The following is a 25,436-nucleotide window of genomic DNA, read 5'->3' on the forward strand; positions in this document are numbered from 1 at the left end:
ACTCTTTTGTACCAAAATGTTCACTCAGTTATAATACTAATTTAGACATATTCTTTTATTGAAGGTTGTATCATTTTGATTCACTGTACATGTGTTATTTTGGCGTAAATATCTTTGTTTATGTTGTACACAACATTTTTATATTATAAATTTGCTATTTAAACTTTAATTACAAAGTTTGCCAAAATTGTAATTTGCTATTTCGACTTATGTGTAAAGTTTTATATTGCAATGAAATTGTTGTCATTTTGAATTAATTTATTACAGTTGATTTCTGTAGCAGTGAAATTGTTACCATTTTGAATTGATTTATTTTAATTAATTTTTGAAAAGTATGTGATACCAACATTATTTACACCGTGCCTTCAGGCACGGGCATGCACTAGTATATATATGGGCAAATTACATATACCTCCCTCGAGGTTTAGCTAAATTACAGATATCCCCCTGAGGTTTATATTTTCATAGCAAATTGCCCCCTGAGGTTTATATTTTGATAACAATTTGTCCCCTAATTTGTTATGCAAATACAACCTTCAGGGGGGTATTTGTAATTTCTCAAACCTCAGGGGGTAACTGTAATTTTGCTAAACCTCGAGAGGGGTATATGTAATTTGCCCTATATATATATATATGTTTGGATGGCATGATTTTCTAGGTGTTTGGCAAGATTTGGGTTTGGGTTTTTTTTTTATTTTTTCCACTAAAGCACAAAGTTTTTGCAAAATTAAAAAAAATAAATTCAAACAAAATATCATATCCAACTCCATAATCATTTCACTTTTTCTCTCATAAACATCATATCCAACCACAAAAAAACCCAACTATCTTTCCAAACACCAAAATTTTTTTATCCAATAATATCTTACAACTAAAAAAACCTACATAAAAACTCACTTCCTCCTAAACTTGATTACGTCTAATATAGTATATTAACATTAATTATGATTTTATGATTAATTTTATTTATTATACAAATTATAAATATTAAAAATATTTTAAATTATGTTACATCATTAATTGATACATTAATTAGTGTACTAATTTGTGCATATAGCATTAATCTTGCATTTAGGTCATACATTAATGGCTCAGCTTCTCTTCACTTGAGTATACCAATGAATTATGCTAGGGACCCCAAATAAATTATCAAATTTTCTACTAAGCATCTCACATGGGTATAGGACCCACACACATGTGATTTGTGTGAGTCTCACACTCATATAAGAGGTTCGATAAAAAATTTAATAATCCATGTGAGATGCATAGCATTTTTCTTTACCAATTGGAGCGTCTTGTTGAAATTTTGTGAGTTCACCACATAGTTTATAAATTATATAGATGATTCAAATTATTTAATGCATTAGATTTGTTAAGTATTTTATTTTTATAAAAAAAAGGATGTTAATTGAATATTAATACTCATTTGATCATATCATATTTGTATTAATAATTTATTTTTTAAATTACTAGTTGGTCCCCCACGCACGAAACAGTGTCAATATAAATACTTTAAAAATTGTATTTGGTTTGTGAATTTGAAAAGTGACTTAAAAAGGGAAAAAAATTTGTGTAAAATATAGATGAAATGCAGTTATATTTCTAAAAAATCACATACCAAATCATTCAGTGAATCCAATTGAATAACTAATACACTAATCCCATCAATTATTAACCCTCTCACTAACCTTAATTTTCTATTTTTCTCATTCTTTTTTTTTTCCTCCTCTGTCTATTTTTTACTAACAAATTGTATGAACTCAAAATAATTACAAATAGATGAAATTACAAGACTTAATTGCACAATCTAATACATAAATTACTTGTACTTTCATGACTTTGTAATTATTTTGAGTTCATACCATTTTTTTTTTTGTTGCAATTTTTCCTTATATATATATATATATATATATATATCTCAAATGTTCTCTAAAAAATGTAGACAAAAACCCCCAAAGAGAGAAAAATTGAAGTTATTTCCAAAGGAAGTTTTAATTAATGCTCTCTATAGCAGCATAAGTATATGCCAATCCAATTTGGCTCACTTTCTGTATTACAGCCAGCTAAAATGGCCCTAGACATGCAATGTGAAATCAATACATCTCTTATCCATGGATTCATTTGTTGTAACATTCACCATTTTCTCAAGTTGAAATTTTGAAAACACTTGCACGCACAAGATGCAATAAAGATTTATATCAAATTAGAGAAGAGTTTTTCAGAAAAATGGAACCACCACATTAATATCCAATGTAAATTGCAGTATCATCAAGAAAAAAGGGCCAATTTTTTTAGGGCACTTGAAGCTTGAGAAACTGGGCAAGACAATGTAAAAACATTAGCATTGGCCAAGTTAAAAGAAGAACAAAAAAGGCCTGCAACAAAATTTGTATGGTATACATGATGTGTGTAAATGCTCTCTCGCTATGTAGAAGCACCGAGTATATCTTCAATGCTTGTACTGGATTCAGAAGGCGGGCTAGCTTTAACAGTAGGTGGTGGTGGTGGTTTCTTTTCTAGAGGAGGCTTAGTTGGCCTGTTTGGATGAACTTTATCAACTTTCTCTGATGGAATCTCATATTGCAACAAACAACAGATGACTTGTTCAAATTCAACCCCTAAGTGTTGCCAACTAACAGTTAAAAGGAATTGAAGATATATAACAAATAATTTAACATGTAAAGTAAATGTTCTTTCTTGTTTGTATACAACAGATCTTCTACTCAGATTTGATAACGAGCCCAATAATGGAGGCTGAGTAACCTGAAGAACTACATAAGTTAATTTGAGAATAACAGGTGCCTAATAATGGTTTTCTAAGACATTAAGGAAATCCAAAATCTCAAAGATAATTAAGATTCCAGATAAGCCCATGCAAGTAACAAAGGAAAAGACTTTTCGTTGCTTCTCATAAGGGTTTTTATGGAACCAACAAGCCCGATCTCCCGTGGAGCAAAAAATTGAAATAGAAATTCTATGAAGCATGTTGAATGAAAGTTCAACATTGGCATAACTATAAGAAAAACAAAACCAATACGTTAAACTCCTTGAAATCAAGCTCACCTTGTAACCACAGCCAGTCACACAAGCATGGAAGCATTCCCGCATGCAAAAAAAAGAGCAATAGAGACCAAATTAGTAAAATAAATATTTTCAACCTGAATATATTCTTTATATTTGAATAAATAGAAATAATCTTATCCTACAGAAGCAATTTTTCTTTTTCTGTATTATTTTTCACAAGCAAACCATTAATTGGTTGGAAGTAAAATATTAGCCGAAGCATATTTATGAAGTCTTTTCTGCTCACCAACTTTTGCTGAATTAGCATGTTATAATGCATTTCTGATGATGATATTTTCATACACAAAGGAATGTCAATCTTCAAAGTCTTAGAGTGAACCAGTAATGTTTATATAACTGTCAAATGTAACAGTTGTGCCCTGTTTCTATAAAGAGGAAGCTCTGAAAATCAAGCAAGTTATATAGTGAGCTCCAGTGCTGGGTAGAAACATGCGTTTATCATTTAGAAGTGCTTTTATCAAAATGCTCATTTATATTTAACTGCTACAATTTAGAGAAGCAGAACTGTTGTTTCTTTCAAGTTTATAACATTCCAAGAATCTACAATCTTGGTGTTCCTCTAATACTTTCAAATAAACTGACCTCATTAAACAATTCTTTCAAACAAAGAACATTTCGCATTCTTAACCACTCAGCAATTCTAAACAAAATTTAAAGCGCCTCCTACAACATTGTCATATAAAATGCCAGTCTAATACTTTTAGCCTCTTGTGACAAAGAAAAAGGGTTAAATCATATCTCCTAACAAACATATTACAGTCTTGTGAAATCCAAAGAGCATGAGAATAACACTGTTGAAGGATTGAAAAAAAAAAAAAAAACCTCTAAGTAGCTGGCAACACCAGGATAACGGTCAATGTAAACACTCCACTGTCAGTCCTTTAAAATTGGATCCTCGTAGCATATCTCATCATACTCTCCCAAGCCTATTTATCAAATAGCAATTAACCCTATAGCTTAAATCCTTAAAATGATAGAATCAAGTACAATGACCATCAAAGGGTTCATCAATGATAAGTCACAGATACTGAATTAAATCACCATCTCATAATTATTAACAATTAACATCAGTCTTGATTGGTCAAGATCAAAACAATTGAACAAAAGAAAGCTAACAGTAACAAGATCTTGCAAATTGCTTAACCAAAATAGACCACATAAATGTTGAATTAGTAAAAACCAACTAACAGACTCAAAATAAATAAAAACCAAAAAGTTGATAACTAAAAAGTAATGAAATACACCAGATAACATTTCTTTTTCCCATTTTTAATATTTTAAAACATCATCATGTGAAGATTTATTTTGTTGGTAATTAATATGTATTCATAAGCCCATAATTTTCTAAATCAGTCGAAGTATGGAATGATAGTGTGGTGGCTCTATTAAGAAGATACCCCCAGTTCCATATGACTTAAAGTTAAAGGTCAAGCCTAGACCCAAACAAACCACTATATTCTTAAACTGTAGGAACTAACCAATTCATCTGCTAATTTTCCAGGTCATAAATATCCCATAACTTGGAACCTTTATAAATAATCCTTCTCAAAAAGTGAATGCCAACGACAACAGTTCACTAAGGTGAAGACCTGGTATGCCAATGTCCTAAGGTCCATACCAAAAAGTCAAAACCAATTTAGTAAACCATCAACCAGATCACAGGATAATAAGCTTGCCATCCCTACTTTCAAACTCCCCTAGAGAACTACAAACTTCAAGATTTTTTACAAAACTGCCAAAAAAAGGCTGAATCCATGTACACACAAAATACAATACAAACAAAATTAAATTTCATACACAAAACTTAAACCTACAAAGAAATGTACAAAGGAATCAAAAGCCACAAGTAAAACAAACTAATTGTCTATTTCCCTAAGAAAAGTAACTGTTGTCAATCAAATAGAACCAATAAGTATGACAAGATATGCTAACCTGGCACCTCGTTCTCTATTTTTTGGAATATGCATTTTTTCCCCGTAGCTGGGGTAGAGACCATTTGAAAACCCACTTCAATCATTGAAGTGAAGAGAAGAGATGCTATAGAAATCAAACAGTTTCATAACCGAAATCAAATAATTTCAAAACCATTTGACTTGTAGAGAAACAGATTTCAGGACATAGAGAGTAGAAATGGAAGTTTTTGTCACTTGTGAAGATGAGATCCAATGGTGTGAAAAAACGTTTCCCAACAAAAGAGAGAAGAAGAATTCAACAATTTTCAAAGAAGTGAGTTACCTTTTGTAGAGTTATCATCCTCAAGGTCCATGTGGCTTCACTTGTAACTCCTTCAACTTCTACAACACCATTTACAATTTCACACCTCTGCAACATGTCCACTCACATTACAAGTCAACAAAACAAATAGGTAATTCACATAAATATGAACATCTTTTGATTACAAGAAATTATGACGTATTTGGGAAAAGCAATAAGAAAACAAATAGTGCCAAACTACACAATCCACAGGTCGTACCACTCAATGAGTCACATTTTCCATACCTTATCGTATAGTGATCCATAAACCTTCTGGTATTTAGCTTCAAGGGCTTCTCTCTCCTAAAAAAAAACTTTGCCTTCCACTCATTATGTTGGCTTTGCAATGGTACAACAAAGCATTACATTTCAACATACCGAAAAAATCTGCGTACATACTTTTTGAAACCATTTATATATCAAATGTTAAAGCCTATAGAGAAACATGGCTACAATATGACACCCAACAAGGACATTTCTATAAATAACCATATAATTAGCAATTTAACACCATTGACACGTTCCTGAATAGAAACTAAGCTACCTAATCTGTGCATAATATCAATTCAAAATAGAAAAAAAGTACAAGCTCAATCCTAAATGTCAACGCTTATTCTCAACAAAGCATAAACCCTTGCTACTTTTCCTAGTTCCTCCTCTTCTAAAAGTTGGTTTTGTCATGGTTAACGACTTTTCAATCCCCATGGAAGTGGTTCTTGAAGTACTTGACTGGAATTTCAATAGAAAAAATGAATAATAAAATGCTTTCAAGATAAAATCTTGACAAGAAAAACAAAAACTCCACACATTCCGTTGTAACATTCTCGTGTACACATCAATACTACTAAACATTTGGAACCCAAACATAATGAAATAGGAACATATTAAAATTTGTAAATTCTAAGCTGTTTTCAATATTGCATTCTGAGTTATAGAGATCTGGATATTGCATTATTTCTTACACAGACCTCTATACTTAAAATGGCAATAATTTTTTGTATTATTTTTTATATTTTAACACTAATTTATGTTCAGAAAAATCACAAAAAAACAAAAAAAACAAAACCCCTAGAGTTTCACCCTTACAATAGCATATCTATACAATAGCATTTGAATTGAAACTAAAATTCTTGTTGAGTTAAGAGTAGTTTCTACAATTTGAATACAATTCTCTCTCTCTCTCTCTCTCTCTCTCTATATATATATATATATATATATTTTGAAGTAAGGGAAAAAACTGCAAATTTTCTATTTCTATTTTGATATGCATATTAGCAAACATGTGGTGTGCATAATTTACACATAAATTAGAGTAAAGAGAAACAAGAACATCGAAACCACATTGTGGCACATCTTAGAAGACAAATAAGCATGGAAGCAGCTATCTACATACTAGATTGTCCAACCATCTCGAAAGAGCATTAAAATACAAAACTTAATGGAGTTCCAGTTCGCAAAAGCACCAATACAAAATACATAACACAGAGGAAAGCAGAACGTAGTAGGGAATTTCACACACCTGGTTGTCTGGTTGTGCACTTGTTGTTCTTGGTTTCAGCACTTCCGAAAAATGTAGAGTTCTGCCGCTTCGCCGCTACACCCTGTGAAGACACCTCAACATTTTCTCAACTCAACAGCAACCGATACACTACCATAGGATTAAGATGTAATAGGCGACAGCAACAGTGGCAATTGCGCACTTCCACAAATTCAAGTTGGGGGCTTTTTCGTGGACCTGTGGGTCGGTGAAGACTGCTCTTCAAAGGGGCAAAATTTGTTTTCTTCCTCATAATCGGTGTGGATGATTTGAATACACACCTTGCAGGTAGGAGCTTTGGGAAATAGCCAAACAACAGAGCACTGGTTTGGGAAATTCTAGGAACCCACGTGCCCAGCCCAAAATCTGTGAGGAAAGAGTTGGAAATGAAGCAAACAACATCGTGGAAAATATCTCCAGGAAAAGCTTTACAAACCAAAGAAGCAATAGGGCTACACCAAGAAGCCCAGCGTTACACCATGTTACACTACTCTTATGTTCTTTTTATATATGTTATAAATAATTACCATTGACACAAATTTAATATAATCAGATAACTATTGATATCTGATCAACGTGATTTTTTGCAAAATAAATTACTTGACGAGATCTATATATTAAACGGTTTAAATCATCGATATGATTTTCATAATGGACCTACAGAGCCCAACAAAACGTTCCAGTTCAATTTCAAACTTGTGAGAAATTGTTCCCTACATTAATAAGTTAAATTAAAACAATATGTTTTTAAACAAATTATAATAAAAAAATTGATTCTTATAACAAATTAAATTTTGAATTTTTTAATTTAAATTTTAATATTTTTATTTTTATTCAATTTAAATCATCAATTTATTTTCATTAAGTAAGATTGACAAAAAAAAAATTTTGATATTTTAGTTTTTAGAAAAAAATGTATTTTAGATATTTTATAAGCACTTAAGTTTATTGACTGAAATATTAAATTAATAAAATTAACTTATTTTGAATATAAATTTTATTTTATTATAAAGGTTAAATTTTGAATTATTTTATTTTATTTTATTTTAATTTACCCTATATTTTATAAATATCCATTAAAGAGTATTGTGAATTGGGCTATCGCAAGAAGGCCTTCTTAATGGGATGGGCCGAAAAGGACTTTTTCGGGTGAATAATGGGCCCAAAAAGACGTTTACCCAAGTTCCTTATTTCATAATCATTTTCTTTTTATTGTTTTATAAACATGAGACCGTGAGTTTTAAAAATTCAAAAAAAAAACATGAGACCATTCATAAGTAGGACCGAATATGATGGAAAAAAAAAATTACAATGAAATATTATATTTTAATATTTTTTATTTTCTAATTTGATTATTAGCGGTCTGCACACAATTCAAAAAAGAAAATAACATTATAAAAATAATGACAAAGATAAATAAATATATAATGTGTGTTACTTAACTGGTAAAAGCCTCCATTATTAAACCAAAACTTATGAGTTTGAGGTTTGTCCTCTTCTTTGCATAATTTTTTTGCGGAAACAAATATGTTTTGGGAAAATCCAAAACCTCTTATTTGCATAATTTTTTGCAAAAACTTCAAAATATGAGACACATTTGTGTCAACACCATCAGTAGCCTTCGCTTTATATATTATTGGGTAAATTACAAATATACTCCCTGATATTTGCTTAAAATATATATTGCTCCTTGTGATTTGAAAAATTACAAATACTCCTTTATTATAATTTTTCATTTAACATAATTAACTAAAAAATGAAATTCATAATTGCTATCATATACAATAATAAAATTACTTAAATTATTAATTGAAACATATTTTTAATATCATTAAAAATTGTTAATGGACTTGATGATTTATTAATAAAATGAACGATTTGTTATGGAATTAGAAGCCTCAGGGGAAGGAATGTAATTTTCAAAACCATAAGGGGCGATTCGTATTTTAATCAAATCTCAATTAGTGTATTTGTAATTTACCCTATATTATAATGAATAGACAGGTAAATCAGCATTGCTGAACATTTTATAAAATTCTCAATTTAGGATTCTATTGATTTTTATAAAAATTTTAAACTGTATTTGGATAATCAATTTGAATGTAAAAGGGGGGAGAGAAAAAAAAAAAAAAAACAATTGTACTATCTACGTCAAGTTGATTAAATTGAAATTTAAAGAAAATTAATAATTAAATCAACTGCATTGCTAATGAAATTCAAATTTTCAATTGTGGTTCCGAATTGAGAAAAAAAATATTCATTTAATTTTGTAATTTTATTTGTTTAATGCCAAAGTGAACCATATGCCGAAATTCCGCAAGATGATTACAAACGAAAAGACAGAAAGAGAAACAACCCAACAAGTGCGACAAAGTTGAATTTGGAAAGTAGATTAAAAATTAGTTTTTTTATTTTTTAAAAAAAAAGTTATATAAAAAAATGAGAGGTGATATGGTTTAAAAAAGTTAAAAAATTAAAAAATTGACTTTTAACCTAGTTGCCAAAATAGACCGAGGATATTATAAGAGCATTTCCAACAGTTCACTAACTTTTTTTATCAAATGTGAGTAAAAAAAAGGCAAGTTGCCCAATCTAATATCTGCCGCTCCAACAATGGATTGTAGCTTTCATCAAAAGACCGAGGACGTCTGGGGGGACGACCGGCCGATTAATCGAACAAGGAAACTGAAATTTTTCCCCCCCTCATTTTACACCATTAATCCTCGACTCTACAAATTTCTTGTAAAACCCATCAAGATCTTCCTTTTTTGACATCGAAATTCCATCAAGAATGGAAAGAAACAGAGAAAGATTGTTGAAATGAATTTCTGGGCACTGAATTTCCCTCTGCTATCATGGATCAATGTTGAATTTATTGTTTGGCTGTGCGTTCATTTTCTTCATCATTTTCATTTTTGTGCACGATAGATTTCAAAAATTCAAATATTAATTTTTTGATATTTCCATAAAAATCATATTGTTTTTAGAAACAATTTGCTAAAGTTTTTTGTGTTTCTGAAAAACAAAAATAGAAAACAAAAACACAACCGAACAAGCCCACTGTTGAGACAAAACTAGAATTATTATATTAAATACTTGAATTCAAAATTGTAGTGGTGAAAGAGAACATCTGCAAAGCTCTGAGCAGAGGCAGCAAAGTCTGGTCTAGAGACCCTAAATGCAATGAGGAGTGTATATTTTTACACTAGACAAAGGACCAAGCTTTGTTTTTATAACGATTCTAGTTTTGACTCGTCACCTGTTGTATTCTAGACTCGGGTTTATGATTTCTGAATGTTGTTCATTGTCTTTGCTCTTTATTCCTCCTTAAGTTTGGTTGTTTGAGCATTTTGAGTGTGTTTGGAACAGGTTAGTTACTTAGTTTTCAAACCTTGTGTTGTCCAGAATTTTGGTCTTCTACATGAGCGGGCCTTCTTGCGCTCGAGCGGGGTTTGCAAACACTCAGTATTTTGCACGTTTGCAAAAACTAGAGAAGTGTTTTACACGCTCGAGCGGCGTTTCCTACGCTTGAGCGGGTGGACACTTGAGCGTCCCTTCTTGCGCACGAGCGGCTTGTCTGTTGTCTGCAAAAGTACTGGACGTGTGTATTCCGCGCTCAAGCAGGTATGTTTTTGTGCTCGAGCGGAACAAATTCTTGTGTTTGACGTTTGAGCGTCAACTCTTCCGCTCGAGTGGACTGTGCGTATATCAGATCGTGAAAATCACTTTTTACCTTACTTTTTCAAATCTATTCTTCTAAAAACCCTAAAGTGAGACACTCTCTCTCTAAAACACACACACACACTCTCTCTAGATTTCCACCTAGTTCTAGTGGTTTCTCAACCCGTGTGCCTTCATTAAAAATGTGGAGCTTCTCAAGATCTTCACTTTGATCCGAATAGAGTTGGATTTCAGTATCTTTGAGGTTTCTCTCTCTTGGCTCGTTTTCTCTCTTTGAGGTAGGGATTTTTTACACTTTGTTATGATTTTTAACTTAGTTATTTGTGGTTGTGTAACAATGATGGGATTTGGGAGTATTTTGAGCCAAACCTAGGGTTTAGGTGAAATGTGAAAGAGGGGTTTTTGGTGGAAATGAAATAAATGAACATGGGATTTGAAAATGAAGTTGTGTTATGTCAAAATAGGTGATTTTGGTATTTGGATTGGTATTTTGAAAAAAATAATTTTTGCCTTAAATTGATTATCATGTCTATTTTGTATAAATAGTTGAAATTGGTGTTGCAAACATGGAATTGAGTGAGTATTGAAATAAATGATGGAATTGAGTATATAATGCTTCACACCCTTGGAAATTTTGGATAAATTATCTGTCTTGAAATTGTATATCTGTTTAGAAATATCTGTATTGGGCTATCGGTGGAGGATAGCTTTGCTTGTTGTAGAAATTGCATGTGGATTAGGTGAATTGAAACTAGTCCATGTCATTGAATATGATTATGTTGTGAATACATTGCATATGTATGATTATTTGGGAGGAGAAAGGGAATGTACTCCATATGTGTGATTATGTTGCATATGTATGATTGTTTGGGAGGAGAAAGTGGATGGACTCCATTGTTTGGGAGGAGAAAGGGGGATGGACTCCATTATAATTAAGTTGGTCGGAGTGTCCTTGGTGAAAGTCCTGAAACATATACATGGGTGCCGATCCCGTGGACAAAATATTCGTAAAATGACAGTTGGAAGTGTGTGTGTTAATTGTGAAATTGTTGAACCATTGAGTTGTAGTCTCATTTGGGTTATTGAGAAAGAATGAAATTGGCTCATGTGTTGAAATGAATTGAAGGAAAGTGAAAAGGAATATGGACTTGATGTCTTTATGAATATGTATAAAAGTGTAAATATTTTATCCCGGACATTGTATATGCACATTGTACTTATACCTTCATTAAATCTCATATATCGTGTTAGATTATTCCTACTGGGCTGTGGCTCACCCTATTTGGGGAAAAACATTTTAAGGTATTGATGGCTTGCCTTAGCCAAGACAATAGCTTGGAGGGACTTTGGGAGCACAAGCTTCTTTGTTTTGATTGTATATTTCTGTATAGCCAAGGGCTTTATTTGTATGAGTTAGTCTCTCTTTTATTGTAACTAAGTCAAGACTTGAAAAGGTGTAAGCTGATAGAGCATTTACTTATGTTATACCCTTTTGTATCATTAACTGTATGTAATAAAATGACTATTTACTCTGATTTATGTAGCTATTAACAAATGTATGGGTTGTGTTTATTGTATTATTTTAGGGGCGTTACAACTTGGTATCAGAGCGTATCGGGTTTGAATACTTTGGGTACGTGAGAAGTGGTTAGTACCATAATGGGTTTGTCATGCTTGGTTAAGACGTTTGCATGCATTGTATGCTTATGTGATAACATGCTTGTATGACTATATGGGTATGAGATTTAGTTCCTAAGATGATGATTAGGTCTATGGGTTTCTGGAAGTCCTATTAAAAGAGCACTTGATTACTGCTGTTTCTAATTGGAACTCTAGTAATGCCGCAGGACGATTATTATCTTGGAAGGAAATTCATATGTGTTTATGTGATTACGTGCTTATATGGAGTGAATTACCGTTGTCCATCGTATTAGGACGCGAGTGAGTTAGCTTCGGTACATTTGCGAATGTGCTAATCTCTTCTGTTACCTTCATTAGGATGTCAAGACATGGTGGTGGTAGGCGTGGTAAGCTTAGGAGGCATGAGATGCCCACAACAGATGATATTCCGGCACAGGAAGGAGTTGGTCAGGCCAATGTGGCCGAACCGGTTAGTCAACAGGCCATGGGCGCCTTAGCTCACGAAATGGCCAGACGTTACAGGAATCTATGGATATCTTACAGCTGATAATCAAGTCCAGGGCCAAGTAGCTGAGGCAGAGCCTTCTTTTCTGAAAAGAGAGTTTTTCTAGTCTAATTCGGATGAATTTTTTGGTGACCTAAAGGAGCCACTGAAGGTAGATGAGTGGCTTGAACAGATAGTGAAGACATTCAAGATGCTTGGCATTGAAGACGACCAGCTAAGGGTGACCTTGGCGTCTTTCCAGCTGAAGGGGGATGCGGGTCAGTGGTGGACGTATGCGCGGGGACGCATTGGAGGGACTTGGGAGGCTTTTGTTAACGCCTTCCAGGACAAGTTTCTACCTCCCACGGTTAGGGAGAAGTTGAGAGACTAGTTCTCCAAGTTGGTGCAGTTGAACACACAAATGGCTGAGTTTGAAGCCACATTCACTAGCTTGTCTAGGTTTGCACTAGAGTTGGTAGCGACTGAGGAGCGTCGGTGTTTGGAGTTTGGGAAGAGGTTGAGGACCGGTCTCACGTTTTGAGTGGCTGGGTCCATGATTAGAGACTATGGGTGCCTTGTGGAGGCGGCGACCCATCTTGAGACTATCATGCAAGCAGAGGAGGAGAGGATGAGGGGCTCCAAGAGGAGTCAGGATAGTCAGGGGGAAAGTAAGAGGTAGAGGGGTTCTAAACCCCAACAGTCCTAGAGAGCGCATTCGAGGTCTACCTTTCTAGTGTCGAGTTTGGGTTCTAGGAGAGGTTGTCAGGGGGATGTGACTTGTTTCAAATGTAGTCAGTTAGGCCATAAGTCTTCAACTTGCCCGCAGAGAGGAGGAGGGCAGCGAGCAGCATCGTCTTTGGCTCATTCTCAAGGCCAGAGTCTAAGAAGAGGGCAGCCGCCCACTTGCTATCAGTGTGGATAGGCAAGGCATTTGAAGAGATTTTTTCCACAGTTGGGTGGCACGTCTGGTGCGTCTGGTTCGAGGTAGACTCAGAGTCACCATCCAGCACAGGCGGCACAGGCCTCGAGGGCCAATCAAGGAGCCTCTTCGGTTTAATCCGTGCAGCAGGCTTATATTCCAAGGGGTGAGCAGGTAGATCAGAAGCCAACATGGCATGTGTATGTTGTTACCGCGCCAGATCTTGTACTGGCTCTATCTGTAGTGAGAGGAACCTTTTTATTTTGTAATTCAATTGCTAGTGTGTTGATTGATACATCTGCATCTCATTCTTTTATTTCGTCTGCATTTGCATCGATTTTGGGATTGGAGTTGGCACAGTTAGCATCTTCTATTTGTGTAGAGACACCTATTGGTGGTGAGGTCATCTTGAAACAGGGGTGTTGGGGTTGTGACATAGAAGTCGTCGGTCGTCGACTTTCATTTGCATTTGTATTGCTTGACATGTCTAGTTTTGATATTATTTTGGGTATGGAGTGGTTATTGTCATACCAGGTTGTTATAGATTGTTACTGTCAGAGAGTTACTGTATGTACCTTAAGCGGTGACTACTTTTATTTCTTACGGGAGAGGGTGGATAGAGTCTTATCATCGGTGTATGATCCGCATGGGCGGAGTGAACTTAGTTGTCTTCTTGGTAGCTTTATGAGTAGTGAGTGTGATGAAGTCCGGGTTGAGTTGCTGTAGACACCTCATTTTTGATAGCCCCTTTAAGACTTGGATGTTCTTGCAAGTACATGGAAGTTCTTGCAGGTATATCCGATAATGAGTTTGATTGCCCACTGAACGCTCAAAGTCTGCGGCAGAACACCACAGGTTTGAGTTTTCTAAACCCAACATCCATTTTGCCTCCTCTTTGGACCATGCTTGGGTCTTTGTAAAGTGAGGCTGCTGGCCAGGGCTTTTGGCCTGCTGGCCGGTCGGCTACCAGTGTTTCCTGCAGATATTTTGTGATATTTTGTGCCAGCTGTATGCACAGGTTCATACATCTTCCAACACGTGTGTGGCTGGATCTTTGTGAGGGGGTTTTGTATTTTCTATATATAGGACCCCCCTCTTGCATGTGGGGGGGTTAGAAAAATTGGAAGACAAAAAATCTTTATCTCTCTCTAGAATTCTCTCTCTTGTTATTTTGTGCTTTAAAGTCTAGTTTATCTATGCTTTTGCACATCAACTCTTAATCAAACGTGACCACCTTGGGGCTGAGGTGTCTTAGAGTCTTGTTGGTGCTCTAGAAGAGGGTTTAAGCTTGAATTTGTGGCTATTTTGTGCTATGCTTCAAAGGTATAGAACGTACCTTGATTAGACTAGTTTTGTTTACCTTCCTTGCCATCCTTTTAAACTATTTTGGGGCTGGTTTTGGCATGTAAAAAGTTATGTTTTTGAGCCATAAAGTGGTGGTTTGAGTCCTTTTGAGTTAGAGGGTTGTCCACCCTTTTGCTCTTTTAGCTTGTTAAGCTTTTGTGCCATCTTTTCACCACTTTTAAAACAATTTTTTTGGGCCTTTTAACCACTGAATCTCAGAGGTTTTTCAGTGGTAAAAACTTTATTTTGAAGTCCAAAATTAGAGGGGTTAGCCTCCCCTCCTTATGTCTTATTTGCATGCCTAGTTAGCTTCATGAGTTAGCATGTTTTTCTAGCTTACTTTAGCTTAAGTCCAGCATATTATTGCCTCTATTTTGACTTATTGTGGCTCTGTTTTGGGCTGGTTAATTCAGTTGAGGCTTATATTGCATAGTTGTAGGGTTAATTCCTTCACTAGCTTGATGTTTTAATGCTTTGACTATCATTGTTTTGAGTTAATAACATGTTTTAGTGTTGTTTTGTACTCCATTTCAGCACTTAAAATCTCTGCAACCTCCCTCTTTGCTTCACTCTTTTATTTGCTTTTGAGAGTTGTTTCAAACTTGGGATCCTTTAAGCTTAAGATTGAGGTTATGCTTAATGGTTTAATCCTTTTTGAGCGTTCATTACCAACGGCATGATCTCTCTCATGCCTTGAATTACCCCTTGGTTAACACTTCTTTCGCTTTAGAAAGCACTCACCAATGGAGTAATTGACTAAAGAATGGTTTGGTAACTAAAATGAGTAAACAAAAATTGGCAAGTAAAAGAAGCTAGATATGCATCTTTTGTGTTGCATTGCATGTCTTCGAATCGGACGTTAATTCAAACATAAGGAAAATGGGACATTTCATACTCAATAGTGATGAAATGTGTCATTTTCCTTGGTCTCCATCACCCTTGATCATGCATGATAGGATGGTGGTCATTTGAGGAAGGGTACAGTACAAACATACCCTTGGAAAAACCTTTCTTTTGCTCTGTTTGTGCTCTGTTGCAGTGCGGTGACCCAGAGCATCAGTGGCCGACAAGGTCCCACCCATGGCCGGTAAGGCTTTATTTCTAGCCAGCAGGGCACCTTTTTGGCCGCAGATGGCCGGCAGGCCACTGGTGCAATCCTCTACAAATATTTGGTAAGTTAAAGCAAAAAGGTTTTAAAGTATGCTCAACCCTGCAAACAGAGCCTTTCGAGAGCAAAATGGAGGGCTTTTCGGGGCGAAAACTGAGCACATACATCTTCCACTTCCCAAGGCAGAGCAGTGGCAATATAGTTTAATATCTCGTATGCTTAGTTAGTGTACATTCGTTTTAATTAATTAGTTAAGTGTTGTAATAATTAGTAATTAGTTTGCTAGTTATTCGTTTGGTTTGTAATAATTAGTCTAATTAGTTTGATTAGATTAGTTTGATTAGCTTAGCTTAGATTAGCTTAGCTCTTATTCATTCAGACCCTCCTTTGTGAGGGCGTAATGTTGTAATAGGTGTGCGTGCATGCGTGTATGTCTTCTAACCCCGCGTCTTTCTCCCTTTTATTTACCAGCTTTCGATGGTTAGACTAGGGATCACATTTCAATTAGTATATCGCATGCTTGCATACATTCATTTGTCTTGTATGCTCCGAGGCTCGGCGCATCATTCAAACTGCATTGCAATTTCAATATCTTATTTGAATACGTGTTTTATCGCATGTTGTTCAAATTGATTCGTATGTCATATTAGTAACTGAACCTATTAATTTCATATTGCATGTGTTGCATTAAACATCTTGTATAGTTAGGATCATGCACTTTTCTAACTAGTTTTTGTTTTGGTTTGGAGTACTCGGTAAGTCTTTATGCTTTAACATACTTGCATGAGTGTTATTGCCATATTGCCATGTTTCGCATGCTTGCCATGAGGCTATTGTAGACACCCTATTTTTGACCATCCTCAAGACTTGGACGTCACCATTGGAACACTTGGTGATTACTTTTGTTTGCGTTCGTTTGGAGTTCCCGGAGGTCTCGGCTACGCGCCCTGCCTCAGGATCTCCGGACTTGACCATTTTGTGTCTGGTTTTGCACCAAACACTTGTGTTTTGCCTTGGAGGGGCAGGGAATGCCTTGTGAGGCATCCCCACACACCACCGGCAGTGTCTAGAGGCCACCGGCTGGTTTTTGACGCCATCGGCAATCTTTTCTGCCGGTCCGCACTTTTTGTTGCCGGTCGGCACTCTTTTTTGTCAAAATGACATTTTTGGGCAGCCGACCACTGTTCATCTACTTTATGTAGATATTTTGTGCCAGCTGTGATAGCTGGCACCAACTCTGCCTCCGGGATCTCCCTCTAAGCAAGCTTGTTGTATAAGCTTTGCAAGAGGGAGTTCTATAAGAGGGGAAGCCTTCTCTTTGCTTTAGGTTAGAAACTTTGAAGGCAAAAACCAGAGCTTCCATAGATAGATACACCCTATCTCTATATCTCCCTCTCTCTCCTCCTTTGTGTGTGTTTCTTGGCCTAAAAGTGTGCTTTTACCTTACTTTTGCACTAATACACACACTATTACACCTAGCTCCGAGATTGAGGGACTTGGGGGGTTGATTCTTGAGTTTTTGGACTGATTTTGATCAAAAGAAGAGGGCTGGACCATTTGTTCTTCAAAGGATCTTCAAGGGTGAGCACTTTACTTTAGTTTCCCCAAACTTGCAATAGTTTTTTACCTATCTTGCTTGCTGATTTAGCTTTTGTGCATAACATAAAAAAGCTTACATTTTCATGCTTTAGAACTTTCATTAAGGTTATTTTGTGGTTTGAGTACAAACTCACCTTATTAGGCTTTATTTGGCCCCTTTTGTGCTTCCCTTGTGAGGCCTTGTTTGCTTGAGTGTGTTGGTCTTTTCACCACTAAAAACCAGTTGATTTTCAGTGATAAGGAAGGTGGTTTGAAGTCTTGCATAGGGGAGGGACACCCCTCTCCCTTCATTGTTTTATTTCCTTGCATTTTGGCTTAAAGGGTAACATGCATGCTTGCTTGATTTTTGCCTTATTTCAGAACTTTTTAGGTGTTTTTAGGTCATATGTAATCTCTGTTTTTGGTCGGATTTATATCTCTTTGCATGCTTAAAGTACTTGCTTTGCATTGCTCCTTTTGGCCTAGAGTTGTATCTTGTGTTTGGGCCATGACTCTTGCATGTGTAGGCTTAGTTTCATGAAGGTTTTGGCATTGTCTTGCCATGTCTAAGGCCTGTTGGTCATCCATTTCAGTCATGCTTGCCTTGTTTGATGTCATCTCTTTGTGTTTTAGTTTGTAAGCTTTGAGCATTTTGATCTCTAACATGTGTAGCTTGAACCATCTTCATGATTTTGGCATCATTTAGGACCACACTTCAGTCCCTAAATCATGTTTACATGTGTGCATGTGTAACCTCTTTTTATGCCTCGAGAGTTGGGCCTTTTAGGCCTAGATATGAACTTTGGTGCTTGTATCCCTTTGGAGCCATTTAAGCTGCCATATTAGGAAGGCTTGGAGTCCTATTTTGCCTGTAAAAATTCTGTTTTTACTTATCTAAATCATGCCATGATTGGTCTTGTTGTTGGAAGTGAAGTGGCCCTTTTTGTGCCTTAGCCTTGGGACCATTGGATTGCTTGTTGGCATAGGTTTTTGTCCACCCTTTTAGGCACTTTTGGCCGCTGTTTTGGGGTGGATTAAGGTCTGCCCCTTCATGGTTTGAGGCCCCCTTGCATGCTTGTCTTATGACCATTGCATGATTGCTTCATTAAGTGTTGTAATATTTTGGTCCCATTGCTTAAATTGTTCGTATTCGCATTGCATTTCGCATGCCTAGCATTGCATACTTGCCATACTAGTTACATAACATTTGGCATGCTTTGCATTTCCATCTCATTGTTGCATTTTGAGCCATGTTTGCATAACATGCATTGCACTACTTGGTTTGGGGTGTCAAACCAAGTGTTGAAGGTTAAGGGGCGTTCATACCATAAGTGATGTAACGTGCCTTAACTTTCGGTCGCCGGGGCCTTTGATTTCGACATGATAAGGCCTTGGTCCTCATTTGTATGTTACATGCATCTTTACATCAAGTGGAAAACTTGATCCCTTGGGCTATCATGCACCATTGATGGCTCGAGGATCGAGGGCCATGCTTCCCTGAATTCAAAGCATGATAGGAAGCATGACCATGCTTACATGTGCCTGAAATCCCATGCCATACTGTCTGTCCTCTGTTTGCTGTCAAAACTGTCTTCTGCAGGAGGTTTTTGCCGACCGACATAATTCTGCGCCGGCCGGCAATCTGTTTACAGCCGATAGACCCAAAAACGCCCGGTGGAAATTGTGCACTGCCGGTGGGAATTTCCCCTAGCCGGTGGTACTCTGCAGCATGCAAGGAACCTGTCCTAGGGCTTTGGAAATTTTCAGAGAAGCAGGGCAGTATAAACAGAGGTGACAGTGATGTGGTACGGGTTTTCCAGGCGAACCGGGTTGCGAGCATGCATCATTCACGCATCTCGAGGCAGAGGCTGCGGCCATCCCTTTCCTTTCTTTTTGCATTCTTCCTATTAAGCAAATTAGAAATCCTGTAATAATTTTATCTGTTTATTATTTGGGACTGTAATATTTATTTGTATCCTCCGAGCGAGGGCAAATCTGTAATAAGTGCGGGTGAGTGTGTGTATGTCTTGCAATCCCCATTTCTTTCTTCCCTTTTATTTACCTGCTTATGATGGTAGATTAGGGCATTTTTGAAATTAGCATACCTTATGCTATGCATGCGTGCATTCATGCATTTGTATTGCATGCATTAGGCTCGGTACATCATGCTAACTGCATTTGTATTTCAAATTCCAAATTGAATACGTGAATCAATTGGTTGCATTTCATGTGCCATATTTAGGTTAGCCGAGCCTACTCTAATTGCATCTTGCATGTGTTGCATTAGTCAACTTGACATGGACTAGGACACGCATGTTTGCTAACTAGTTTGTTGTTTTGGCATGGAGTACGATGTAAGTATTTATGCTTTAGCATACCGCATGCGTGTGAATGTTGCCATGATAGTATGCTTACCATGTGGCTAAGTGCTTATATGAGATAAACTGTTTGAATGCCTGTGGGTGAAGGTTGGATTGTTTGAGTTGGAAAAACTCGTTGAAATCCATGTTTTAGCCTACTTGCGAGTAGTAAATTCCAAAGCATTTTTCAAAACAAACGGATATGCAATACTTGTTTCCAAATTAGGCAATCTAGTCTATACTTATTTGTCGTGCGCATAACATAGTAATTCTAGGCTAATAACCGGAATAAGAACACATAACGTTTTCAAAATCGGATATCATGGTTAGTAGAGGCCGGTCTTCGGACCGGGCGAAAAGGGGTGCTCATAGCTGACCTTCCCCGATCGTACCCAAGCTCCCGAGCCAAGACAACTTTGGTAATGACGGACATGTGGCCTTCGGCACCGAGTCAGGGTTTCCTAAATTCCCCCATAAAAAATATTTAGGTGGCGACTCTGTATCTGGCAAAGCAGTCCATGTTTGGCACTTCTTTTCTAAAATCTGTTTTCTCAAAACGATTTGCCAGATTTGGACTCTTTGGTTCAAGATTAAGAACCGTGACACCAAAATCGAGTCCAAACTGTAGCGGGGCCCCACGCGGGCGCGTCTACAGCTATGTGCTTAAATGGTAAACTGCATGAATGCCTGTAGATGAAGGCTTGTTGTTTGTATTGGAACGATTCAACAAATGCGCGTTTTAAGCTTACTTTGTTGAGTGGCAAATCATGTTTTAAGCCCACTATGTTTGGTGGCAAATCCGTATTTTTAAGCCCATTTGAGAGTGGCAAATTCAAACTATTTTCGCAAACAAACATGAGTTGAATTGTTCCAAGTCTTGCGACTAGTCTATACTTGCTTATGCGCGTCACATAGTAAAGCTAGTTTAATAACTGAAACAAGAACATATAATGTTTATAAAAGAACATATCATGATTAATAGAGGCCAATCTTTGATCGGGTGAGCGGGGGTGCTCTTTTCATGACCTTCCCCCCTCGTACCCAAGTTCCCGAGTCGAGGCAACTTTGGTGGTGACAGACACATGGCCTTTGGCACGAGTCAAGGTTTCCTAAATTTTTCCAAAACAAAATATTTAGGTGGTGACTCTGTATCTAGCAAAGCAGTCTAATTTTGACATTATTTGATTGAAATTTGATTTTTCAAAAAGGTTTGCCAGATTTGGACTCTTTGGTGTTTATCAGTTTCACTGCAGGAGTCCGAACTGTGAGGCCTTCTTTTCAAACCCTTTCCGAAAGGCGGGGGCGCGGAAAAAGGCGAGTCCACAGTTTCTAGCGACTTTGCTGGGGACTTAGAGAACTTGACTCGAATTCATGATATGTTGTTTTATTTACACTTATGTGTTTCTTTGCATTGCATTTGCATCGGTGCACCTAAGTCACAGTGTTTGCCATCTGCAATTCCTGAATGGTTTGTCGGAGGCTCACTTGGAAAAGCTTACCAAAAGGCTGACCGGTTGCAGGCTCTGCCATGATGGAAACACAACCCTTGGATCTGGACTACCGCTGTACCGTTTGATCCTCCTTTTACTTCTCGGTGTTAGGTGTGAGAGGTATATTAGGTAGTCTTGCTGAGGTACTCTTTTTTGACCAATCGACCTAGTTACATATCGAAAGCCATAAAAACTATTCCAAACTAGGACAAGTTGCTCACCCGAATGCAGGATTGTATGAAACCGTATGTTTACATAGTGAACCTTTAGCTCTTGACGAAAGTAGGACAGGGTAATCCTACCCCACTATAGGGGTGTTTTGGATCTCCCTTGCTTGATACGTGCTTTTAGAGTGAAACTCTACAGGAATATATGTATAAGTTGCAAGTCTAGGTATGAGTTTGAGGGATCAGTTTTGAGGCAGAAACTTCGGGCAGAAATCAGTGTTTGAGTACAGTCGTTCAACTTATGATTGCAACTGTGTGTTATTTTTGTCTAAGCCCAGGCGCTGTGCGGTTTTTGATTTTTGTTTTCTTTTTGCTTTATTTTCTTTTTGCAAGGTAGTCTTTCACTATTGCTTCAGACGAGTCTGTTACCCCCCCCCCAAGCACTCTGGACCCAAGTAAGGTGACTTTATCGATCCGAGGATCTTGTGAGATGACAGCCGATGTTTGCTTCACTCCCGTCGGTTACCAGATGGAGGAGGGTTAGGCATTACTCACCGATTCAGCAGTTACCGTTTATTTTGCCTGTGCCTAGTCAAGCCCGATCATCCACTTCTACTCCAAACAGAGAGTATTCATCAGTTCCGGCAGTTCAAAGTCCTTCAGTCAACATGGAAGACATGTTACATCAACTCCAACAGACTATTAAGAACATGCAGCTAGATGCTGCTCGACAAGCTGAGACCACAACTCGCCAAGTCGAAGTTGTAGCTCGCCAAGCAGAGGTAATAGAGAGGCTTCAACAACAGCAGCCGTAACCTGCAATAGCCTCAGCTTCCCATGCACCCCCAGCGGGAATCCCTACATCCGGGGTCACAATCAATGTCTAGTAAAATGTAGGCATTCAAGCAGATCCTATCCTGCCCCAGACCTCCAACCTCCAAAAGGGCCGGCTTACCCGACAAAGGCGCCGTTTGAATTCGAGGTCGACCCTACTACACTGAAAGTGAGTAAGCTGGAAAGCTCTTCAAACAGGCACAGGGCGTGAACTCGATCCTTGATATAGAGGATGACTATACTAATTCGGCAGTGACTTTGCTGGACAGATTCAAGATGCCACATATAGACCGGTTTGATCATTCCAGGGATCCTATGGTCTATCTACGGCTATTCTTTGTCATCTTACGACCCATGGGTCTCACCAGACTATACAAGTTGTCGCTCTTTGGCCGGAACTTGTCGGGCATAGCAGCCATTTGGTACGCCAAACTTGAAGACTCTGTGAAGAGAAATTTGGAGGAAATGGCTGAGGCCTTCATAGCATAGTACTCCTACAACACTCAGATCGAGGTCACTACTTGTGATCTCGAAGCAACTCAGTAGGAGGCGAAAGAGGGCTTCTCTGATTTTATGACTCGGTGGAGGGCTAAGGCCTTTATGATGACTGTCTGGCCAGCTGAAAAGGACCAGATTAGAATGGTGGTCCGTAATCTGCAACCAAGACTACTACAGAAGATGATAGTCTTACCTCTATCTATTTTTGCTGACCTCCATGAAATAGGGATACAGAGAGAGGATGCAATGAAGCAGGGTTTGATAGACCACGAGAAAGAGCAGCCTAAGAGATCTTTCACACGCAGTTCTAATGTAACTACGAGTGGTAGTGTAACTGCAAGGCCTTCTGATGTGAGTATGGTCATCACCACACCGAAAATTGCCAACCGCTTTGCCAGAACATCTGATACAACCTCACAAACCTCGAAGCACCAATCCCGAGGCTAAAGGGTCTTCACCCCCTATACATGTCCTTATCCAAAACCTTAGGGGTCTTGATAAAAAAGGGGCACTTGAAGCCACTATAACCTCGCCCCCTACCCGATCCACTTCCCCCGAAACATAACCCGGCCAAATACTGCACTTTTCATCAATAGCATGGTCACGACACTGACCTATGCTTCAAATTGCGTCATGAGATTCAAGATATCATTGATAATAAGGTGATAGCGCCTCCGTAGAAGCCTAATGTCACTACAAACCCCTTCTCACCGCATAACCAGGTCCCTCCATCTTGGCAAGTAAACCTCATCCATACACTGGCCGTCTCTTATGACCCCAGCATATACATCACCCCTGTCCACCTACCTAAGCCGACGCTGCTCATCCTTGAGAGCACAGACTTGTGCATGATGAGCACGTCCTCATCCCAACCCAAACCTGTGGTGGTGACTATGGTAGAGGAAGGCAGGGCGGCCTTAGCGGTGAATGGGAATGTCAATTTAGTGCCTGAGGGCTTTGTGGACTTACCTGAGGAGGAATACAACCCTTGCCACTACATTGTGCCAACCAATTAGGCTAAACCAGATGTGGAGTTACCAATAGGAATAGAGATTAGTGTAGTCTGGGAGGATGGCCCAAGCCAGGGATTAGATGATCTAGCTGATCTGGAGGAGGACATTGATAATCTACAGTTTTACGATGAGCAAGATTCGGGAAATGTACACGTTAACTAGTTCAATCTGAATGGGTCGACAGACAATTCAGGATGGCTCAGTGATGAACCTGATATGGATGAGGGATTTCAACCAAAGCTGAAACAGCTAGAGGCAGGAACTGCTATAAGGGCTGGAACGACCGATGACAAGGGAAAGTTGCCGAAGAGCACCGGTACTAAGAATTTTGCTCAGGAATTGAGTAGTGTTAGTATAGTTGATACAGAGCAAGAGGCCACATTGAAGCAGTTTGAACAGGAAAGGGATGATAATGATTAGAAAGCTAGAAAAGCCAAAGGCCCTACAGGGAATGACTGCGATGTTGATGTGGGGATACTTACAGCGGAACTGAATAGTTGCTTATTGGTTGCTGGAGGAATATGGTGGGAAGATGAGGATCTGCATCTTGCCCATACTGATCAAAATTGGGGTTAGAACCTGCCAGACGACACTTGGTACTCTGAGAAAGTGGGCCATATGATTAGAAATGGGCAGTACTTTAAGCATCCACACTTAGACTAACTCGAAGCATCCAGAAAGGATAAGGAAGCTGAAAAACAGAGGGAAAAACTGTTAGATGAAGAGGTTGTGCTGAAGCAGTTGAAGAAGATCCAAGCAGACATATCCATCTGGGGGTTGCTTATGGCTTCGCGCGTGCACCGGTAAGCTGTCCTATCAGCAATGGATAAGGCCAAGCTGTCTATCGACACAACCCCAGAGCAACTAGTGGGTCTTGTCTTCCTAGGAGGTGTTTCGCCATCTTTGACCTTTTTCGATAAGGAATTGCCGCCCGAGGGCTCTAAGCATAATAAACTACTATACATCTCAGTTGAATGCAGGGAGAAGTGGGTGCCGACTGTATTGGTTGACACCGTGTCTGCAATTAATGTTTGTCTATCGTGCACGACCTATGCTATTGGCTTGAAGTCGGCAGATTTTGTACCAACGACCCAAGTGATCCGGGCTTACGACAATACAAGTAGAGAGGTAATGGGAACAGTGCAGGTCAGAACACAGGTCGGGCCGGCCCAACAAGATGTTGAGTTTCATGTCCTGGATGTCTTGGCTACCTTCAATTTGTTGCTTGGGCGACCCTGGCTGCACCAAGTAAAGGCTGTTTCTTCCATCTTGCATCAGATGCTGAAGTATCCTCTTGGAAAAGGGATGGCCACTGTTTTCGGGAATTCTTATATACATCCTCCGCTGGAGGTTACTACACGAATACTGGAGATTGTACATAGCGATGAGGATGTTTTCTTGTTTGGGTTTACCTTGGCCGAGGCCCGAGTGATGCAAAACATCTT

At 38.0% G+C, this 25,436-nt stretch overlaps 1 long non-coding RNA gene across 1 annotated transcript; it reads right to left on the reverse strand.

Moving 5' to 3' along the window:
• Positions 1–2,273: 2,273 nt before the first annotated feature.
• LOC114268138 (uncharacterized) lies at positions 2,274–7,340 on the reverse strand. Its single transcript, XR_014347506.1, has 3 exons — positions 6,857–7,340; positions 5,584–5,640; positions 2,274–5,406 (listed from the first exon to the last, which is right to left on the reverse strand). It is a non-coding gene; the product is annotated as an uncharacterized LOC114268138 (long non-coding RNA).
• Positions 7,341–25,436: the final 18,096 nt, after the last annotated feature.

This window comes from Camellia sinensis, chromosome 12, assembly GCF_055761805.1.
Source record: "Camellia sinensis isolate YWXY chromosome 12, ASM5576180v1, whole genome shotgun sequence".
NCBI lineage: Eukaryota > Viridiplantae > Streptophyta > Magnoliopsida > Ericales > Theaceae > Camellia > Camellia sinensis.